This window comes from Scyliorhinus torazame, chromosome 14 (genome assembly GCF_047496885.1).
Source record: "Scyliorhinus torazame isolate Kashiwa2021f chromosome 14, sScyTor2.1, whole genome shotgun sequence".
Lineage (NCBI taxonomy): Eukaryota > Metazoa > Chordata > Chondrichthyes > Carcharhiniformes > Scyliorhinidae > Scyliorhinus > Scyliorhinus torazame.
The window spans coordinates 219908263-219916809 of NC_092720.1; positions in this window are offsets into that span (position 1 = coordinate 219908263).

An 8547-nucleotide genomic window follows, 5' to 3' on the forward strand; every position below is an offset into this window, starting at 1 on the left:
AGGTTCCCACTTAATACAGTCCAGAGATTCCTCCATGGAAATGCAACCCCAAGGTTAGGCCATAATAAGACCATGAGGCAGAATTGGCCATTAGGCTCATTGAGTCTGCTCCGCTATTCAATGAGGTCATGGCTGATCTGATATAATCCTCCACTCCATTATCCCGCCTTAGCCCCAAAATCCTTGATTCTGGACTGGACTGTACGCAGAACAATACTTTTCACTGTAACTTGGTACACGTGACAATAAAACAAATTCAACAAATCCAATCAAATCCGATTCCCTCACTGATTAAAAATCTGTCTATCTCAGCCGTGAACATGCTTAACGACCCAGCCTCTACAGCTCTGTGCGGGAAAAAATTCCACAGATTCACTCCTCTCTGAGAGAAGAAGGGCGGGAATCTCCCTTCTGGGGACTAAGTCCCCATGCCCGCCGGAAAACGGGCGAGAATCACTCCGGACGGGGTGATTCTCCATTTTCCAGGGGGCTAGCAGAGCCCCGGCCTGTGTCCAGCAGCTCTGGCCGCCCGCGGGGCCCTGCTAGCCAGACCGCGCGTCCGCGCAGGCGCATAGCGGCCGCAAGCGGGTCCGTGAATGTGCGCGGCGGCCCACCTCGGCTCGGGCGCTGCCGACATGGCGGAGCCATACAGCAGGCCCGCGCGGATGAAGGTAGGTCCCCCACAGATCGCGATGGCCCACCAATCGGTGGCCCCCAATCGCGGGCCTGGCCACCGCTGAGGCCCCCCCTGGAGTCAGATTCCCCCGCCCTCCCCACCACGACCGCGGGTCCCAGCTCCCGCCGGGTGGTACCACATGAATACCACGCCGGCGGGAGTTCCGCAGAGAATCGCCGCAGGGGCCTCTTCCAACAGCCCCCGACAGGCGCCACGTCAACCACACGCATGCGACTGGCGGGTCCACGGAAAATCGCGGATGCGCCGTCGCGCCGGGTTTCAGGCGTGAACGGCTATTCTCAACCCCCGCACCGGGCGTGATACCGGCGTGGAGGGTCGGAGATTCCCGCCCAAAATTCGTCATCATCTCTGTCTTAAATGGGCCACTCCTTACTCTGAGATGGTACCTTCTGTTCCTAGTCTCTCACACACAGGGAGCATGGTAGCACAGTGGTTCGCGCTCCTGCTTCACAGCGCCCGGGTCCCAGGTTCGATTCCCGGCTTGGGTCACTGTTTGTGCGGAGTCTGCACGTTCTCCTGTGTCTATGTGGGTTTCCTCCGGGTGCTCCGGTTTCCTCCCACAAGCCCTGAAAGAAGTACTGTTAGGAAATTTGGACATTCTGAATTCTCCCTCAGTGTACCCGAAGACGCGTCGGGATGTGGCGACTAGGGGATTTTCACAGTAACTCATTGCAATGTTAATGTAAGCCTACTTGTGACAATATTAAAGATTATTATTATTCTATCAGGGGAAACATCCTCTCAGCATCTCCCCTGTCCAGCTGCCTGAGATTCCTCTATGTCTCAATAAGGTCACCTCTCATTCTTCTAAACTCCAATGGGTACAGGCCCAACCTACTCACCCTCTCCTCATAAAAAAATCCCCCCATACCCGGGATCAACCTGGTGATCCTTCTTTGCACTGCCTCCAATGCCAGTGTCTCTTTCCTTAGATAAGGGGACCAAAACTGTTCACAGTAATTCTAGGTGATGTCTAACTCGTGCCTTGTACAGTTTTAGCAGGATTTCCCTATTTTCCTCCTCCATTCCCTTTGGAATAAGGATCCACATTCCATTTGCCTTCCCCAGTACCTGCTGAACTTGCACGTTGTTTTTTGTGATTTATTCACGAGGACCCCCCAATCCCTCAGTGCTGCAGCTTTCTGCAGTCTCTCTCCATTTAAATAATATTCAGCTCCTTTATTCTTCCCACCAAAACATTTTCCTACATTATATTCCATCTGCCAAGTTTTTGCCCACTCCCATACCTGCCTCTGTCCCTGTGTAGACTCTTTGTGTCATCCTCAACACTTGCCTTCCCACCTATTTTTTGTCATTTGCAAACTCGGCAATTCATAATCAAATGAAATGAAAATCGCTTATTGTCACAAGTAGGCTTCAAATGTGTTACTGTGCAAAGCCCCTAGTCGCCACATTCCGGCGCCTGATCGGGGAGGCTATTACGGGAATTGAACCGTACTGCTGGCCTAGCTTGGTCTGCTTTCAGAGCCAGCGATTTAGCCCAGTGTGCAAAACAATTCACCTTTAAATGGTACCTTCCTCTCCTGGAGAGGGGGTCGGGGGGACGGGGACGTGGGTTATTCATGAGACCCAGTGTCCTTTCCTTCACTTCAGCGTTCAGTTGAATTCACAAAGAGGATCCAGTTTCAGTGTCAAGGATTCTAGATCAGTGATCATACAGCGGGGGGAGGGATTCTCCATTAGCTGCCGCCGAAATGGTGAAATGCGATTGGGCGGAGAATAGCTTCCAACGCCAACATCGCGGCAGCCGCCGATTTGACGCCAAATCGTGATTCTCCGTCACCTCAAAAATGGCGTCAATGCATTTCACTCCGCACGTAGAGTAGGCACCGTTTGCATATCATTAGCGGGACCGACCCGGTACCCTCCAGCACCTCCGCGATTCTCCACACCCGGTACCCTCCAGCACCTCCGCGATTGTCCAGACCCGGTACCCTCCAGCACCTCCGCGATTCTCCACACCCGGTACCCTCCAGCACCTCCGCGATTCTCCAGACCCGGTACCCTCCAGCACCTCCGCGATTGTCCAGACCCGGTACCCTCCAGCACCTCCGCAATTCTCCAGACCCGGTACCCTCCAGCACCTCCGCGATTCTCCAGACCCGGTACCCTCCAGCACCTCCGCGATTGTCCAGACCCGGTACCCTCCAGCACCTCCGCCATTCTCCAGACCCGGTACCCTCCAGCACCTCCGCGATTCTCCAGACCCGGTACCCTCCAGCACCTCCACGATTCTCCAGACCCGGTACCCTCCAGCACCTCCGCAATTCTCCAGACCCGGTACCCTCCAGCACATCCGCGATTCTCCAGACCCGGTACCCTCCAGCACCTCCGCGATTCTCCAGACCCGGTACCCTCCAGCACCTCCGCGATTGTCCAGACCCGGTACCCTCCAGCACATCCGCGATTCTCCAGACCCGGTACCCTCCAGCACCTCCGCGATTCTCCAGACCCGGTACCCTCCAGCACCTCCGCGATTGTCCAGACCCGGTACCCTCCAGCACATCCGCGATTCTCCAGACCCGGTACCCTCCAGCACCTCCGCGATTCTCCAGACCCGGTACCCTCCAGCACCTCCGCGATTCTCCAGACCCGGTACCCTCCAGCACCTCCGCGATTCTCCAGACCCGGTACCCTCCAGCACCTCCGCGATTCTCCAGACCCGGTACCCTCCAGCACCTCCGCGATTCTCCAGACCCGGTACCCTCCAGCACCTCCGCGATTGTCCAGACCAGGTACCCTCCAGCACCTCCGCGATTCTCCACACCCGGTATCCTCCAGCACCTCCGCGATTGTCCAGACCCGGTACCCTCCAGCACCTCCGCGATTCTCCAGACCCGGTACCCTCCAGCACCTCCGCGATTCTCCAGACCCGGTACCCTCCAGCACCTCCGCGATTCTCCAGACCCGGTACCCTCCAGCACCTCCGCGATTCTCCAGACTCGGTACCCTCCAGCACCTCCGCGATTGTCCAGACCCGGTACCCTCCAGCACCTCCGCGATTCTCCAGACCCGGTACCCTCCAGCACCTCCGCGATTCTCCAGACCCGGTACCCTCCAGCACCTCCACGATTCTCCAGACCCGGTGCCCTCCAGCACCCCCGCGATTCTCCAGACCCGGTACCCTCCAGCACCTCCGCAATTCTCCAGACCCGGTATCCTCCAGCACCTCCGCGATTCTCCAGACCCGGTACCCTCCAGCACCTCCGCGATTCTCCAGACCCGGTACCCTCCAGCACCTCCACGATTCTCCAGACCCGGTACCCTCCAGCACCCCCGCGATTCTCCAGACCCGGTACCCTCCAGCACCTCCGCAATTCTCCAGACCCGGTATCCTCCAGCACCTCCGCGATTCTCCAGACCCGGTACCCTCCAGCACCTCCGCGATTCTCCAGACCCGGTACCCTCCAGCACCTCCGCGATTGTCCAGACCCGGTATCCTCCAGCACCTCCGCGATTCTCCAGACCCGGTGCCCTCCAGCACCTCCGCGATTGTCCAGACCCGGTACCCTCCAGCACCTCCGCGATTCTCCAGACCCGGTACCCTCCAGCACCTCCGCGATTGTCCAGACCCGGTACCCTCCAGCACCTCCGCGATTCTCCAGACCCGGTACCCTCCAGCACCTCCGCCATTCTCCAGACCCGGTACCCTCCAGCACCTCTGCGATTGTCCGTCTCTGATGGGCCGAGTGGTTCACTTGTGCTTTTAAAAATGGTGAAACCGGCATCGTGGCTGCTGAGGGAGAGAGAGGGGTACGGAATATGTCCATCATCACCATAGTTTACTGACAGGTTGCTGGCTGGGGCCTTCTGCCAGGGCCGGGGGGAGTACTAGGGGGTGGCTAGGAGATGGGCTATAAGGTTGGGGTGGGCGGGCACAGGACACCATTGCCACAGCCGGCAAGGCCGCCACGTAGCTGCGCCAACCGCTGACTGCCCACTTTGAACCTGGTGCCAGGGGTCGTATAGGTGTCCCCCCAGGGCACCCCCCCTGAGTGCCCTCTGGCCCCAAATGACCCACAGCTGTGTGGGCACACTCCAGCACAGCCAGTGCCATGGTTTTGTCTGGAGTAAGTATGTGTGGGGAGTGTAATGTGTATGTGTGGCTGCAGCTTGTCAGCCTCCCGAGTGTCGAATCCCGCACCGTTTTTCATTGGAATAATTGTGTTCCACGAGGCCCCGGTGCTCGGCCCTGAATGGAAGCCGAATTGGTCCAGGGGCGGCGCCGCTTTTTCTGTCGTAAAAGTCCACAGATTCTCCGCGGCGTCAACACTTCGGGCTGGGTTCTCCCATTTTGTGGCTAAGTGCCGACGGCGGCATGGAAACCGTGGCGTTTTCGACGCCAAAATCGGCGCCCAATCCTCACCGATCCTGGGACCGGTGCAGGGCCAGCAGCCGCGGCGGGTGAAACTCCCGGCTCCCACGACACAAACGGCGGAGGAATGGCCGGGTCCGTGACGCGCAGGCGCATGGCGACGACCAGCTTTAGCTGCCGATACGGCCCCGCCAGCCGTGCGCGGAACAACCTGCCAAATACTGCCCCCATGGCTACCCCATGGCCACCCCCGGCAGTCCCCCCTAGCCCTCGCGGAAGCCCCCCCCCAGCCAGCAGCATGCCTCCCGGCCGACTGTGGCACCGCTGGTCACAGTCCGCAGCCCCCACTCCGGGTTCCCAACCGCTGAGACTACACGTCCCCCGCGCGGTGGGGAACTCGGCCCATCGGGGGCGGAGCATCAGGGGAGGGCCTTCCGATGGTGCGTCAATGCAGGAGGCTCCGCCCAATCGCTGATTATGATATCAGCGTCGGGCAACGGAAACTCCCACCCAGGGTCGCCACAATGCATCATAGACCCAGCATCAGCGCACGACACCATGACTGCCCAGTGTGAATCCCTCCATCCATCACACCAGCTTTTCCCAGTGATGGATTCGGTTATCAGGGGCGGAATTCTCCCGAAACGGCGCGATGTCCGCCGACTGGCGCCCAAAACGGCGCCAATCAGACGGGCATTGCGCCGCCCCAAAGGTGCGGAATGCTCCGCATATTTGGGGGCTGAGCCCCAACATTGAGGGGCTAGGCCGACGCCGGAGGAATTTCTGCCCCGCCAGCTGGCGGAAACGGCCTTTGTTGCCCCGCCAGCTGGCGCGGAAATGACATGTCGGGGCGGCGCATGCGCGGGAGCGTCAGCGGCCGCTGACAGTTTCCCGCGCATGCGCAGTGGAGGGAGTCTCTTCCGCCTCCACCATGGTGAGACCGTGGCGGAGGCAGAAGGGAAAGTGCGCCCCCACGGCACAGGCCCGCCCGCGGATCGGTGGGCCCCGATCGCGGGCCAGGCCACCGTGGGGGCACCCCCCCGGGGTCAGATCGCCCCCTCGCCCCCCCCAGGACCCCGGAGCCCGCCCACGCCGCCTTGTCCCGCCGGTAAGGTAGGTGCTTTAATTTACGCCGGCGGGACAGGCAATTTATCGGCGGGACTTCGGCCCATACGTGCCGGAGAATCGAGCTGGGGGGGCCCGCCAACCGGCGCGATTCCCGCCCCCGCCGAATCTCCGGTGCCGGAGACTTCGGCAACCGGCAGGGGCGGGATTCACGGCAGCCCCCGGCGATTCTCCAACCCGGCGGGGGGGTCAGAGAATGACGCCCCAGGTTAGTGCTGTGGATCCTATTGACTCGCCTCCCACTCCACAGACCCAAGTGAAACTTAATAACAAATGAGGAGTCCATTATGTGTGCTGGCTCTGTGACAGCAACTCAAAACTAATCCTACTGTTGTGGTGGACGTCTTCCATCTAACCACAGGAGACCCTGGGACAGGTTGCAATGGTTTATTCATGATTCAAACATGGAGTCGACTACCCCAGAGAAACCTCGGAAGCAGCGCCCTCCTCTAATACAGCCCACTCCCAGGTCACAGATACACACTGTGTTTGTACAGTTAGTCAGCACACAGAACATTGGTTAAAAACCCCATGTTGTCTACAGAGGTTTATAATTAAACCTTCGCTCAGAAGAAGGACCATTATCTCCTCCTAGCTGGAGACTATCTGCTCTGACAGAAACAACCAAGGCCTTGCTGGAGGTATCTTGCTGATCTCAACCCTGCGGTGTGCACAAGGTTCACTGCTGTGAAAAGGGTTTGAGCTCCAACCCTATTTTATTAAATCTATTCATTTACCCTAACCCCACTCATCTGGGGCGACATTATCTGACCCCCCCGCCGGGTCGGAGAATCGCCGGGGGCTGGCGTGAATCCCACCCCCGCCGGTTGCCAAAGTCTCCGGCACCGGATATTAGGCGGGGGGCGGGAATCGCACCGCAATGGTTGGCGGGCCCCCCCCCGCTCGATTCTCCGGCCCGGACGGGCCGAAGTCCCGCCGATAAATTGCCTGTCCCGCCGGCGTAAATGAAATCACCTACCTTACCGGCGGGACAAGGCGGCGCGGGCGGACTCCGGGGTCCTGGGGGGGGGCGCGGGGCGATCTGACCCCGGGGGGTGCCCCCACGATGGCCTGGCCCGCGATCAGGGCCCATCGATCCGCGGGCGGGCCTGTGCCGTGGGGGCACTCTTTCCCTTCCGCGTCCGCCACAGTCTCCACCATGGCGGAGGCGGAAGAGACTCCCTCCACTGCGCATGCGCGGGAAACTGTCAGCGGCCGCTGACGCTCCCGCGCATGCGCCGCCCCGACATGTCATTTCCGCGCCAGCTGGCGGGGCACCAAAGGCCGTTTCCGCCAGCTGGCGGGGTGGAAATTCCTCCAGCGTCGGCCTAGCCCCTCAATGTTGGGGCTCGGCCCCCAAAGATGCGGAGCATTCCGCACCTTTTGGGCGGCGCGATGCCCGTCTGATCGCGCCGTTTCGGGAGAATTTCGCCCCAGGAGTGGGGAAGATTCTAGAGTCAATTATAAAAGATGCAATAACAGAACATTTGGAAAGCATTAACAGGATTGGACAAATCCAGCATAGCCTTATGAAGGGCTTCAATAATCCATTGGACTGTTTTCAGGATGTAACTAGTAGAATAGATAAGGGAGAACCAGCAGGTGTGGTATATTTGGATATTCAGAAGGATTTTGATAAGGTCCTTCACAAGAGGTTAGTTGGCAAAAATTAAAGCACATGGGATTGTGGGAATGTAAGTGGATCAGGAATTGGTGACAGACAGGAAACAGAGTGGGAATAAATGGATCTTTTTCCGAGTCACAGGCAGTGACTAGTGAGGTACCACAGGGGTCAGTGTTTGGGCCCCAGCTGTTCACGATATATATACACAACCTGGATGAGGGAACCAAATGTAACATTTCCAAGTTTGTGGATGACACAAAACTGGATGGAATTGTGAGTTGTGAGGAGGATGCAAGGAGGCTTCAAGGTGATTGAGACAAGTTGAGTGAGTGGACAAACACATGGCAGATGCAGGATAACGTGGCTAAATGTGAAGTTATTCACTGCGGTGTGAAAAACAGAAAGGAAGAGGATTATATAAATGGTGATGTATTGGGAAGTGTGGATGTACAAAGGGATCTGGGTCCTTGTACACCAGCCAATCAAAGTGGAGAGGCAGCTGCAGCAAGCAATTAGGAAGGTGAATGGTTTGTTGGCCTTCATTGTGAGAGGATTGGAGTTCAGAAGTAGGGATGTGTCACTGCAGTTATACAGGGCCTTGGTGAGACCACACCTGGAGTATTGTGAGCAGTTTTGCTCTCCCTGCCTGAGAAAGGATTTACTTGTCACAGAGGGAGTGCAGCGGAGATTCACTCGGCTAATACTGGGGTTGGGGGGACAGTGCAATGAGGAGAGAATGATTTGACTGGGCCTGTGTTCACTCGG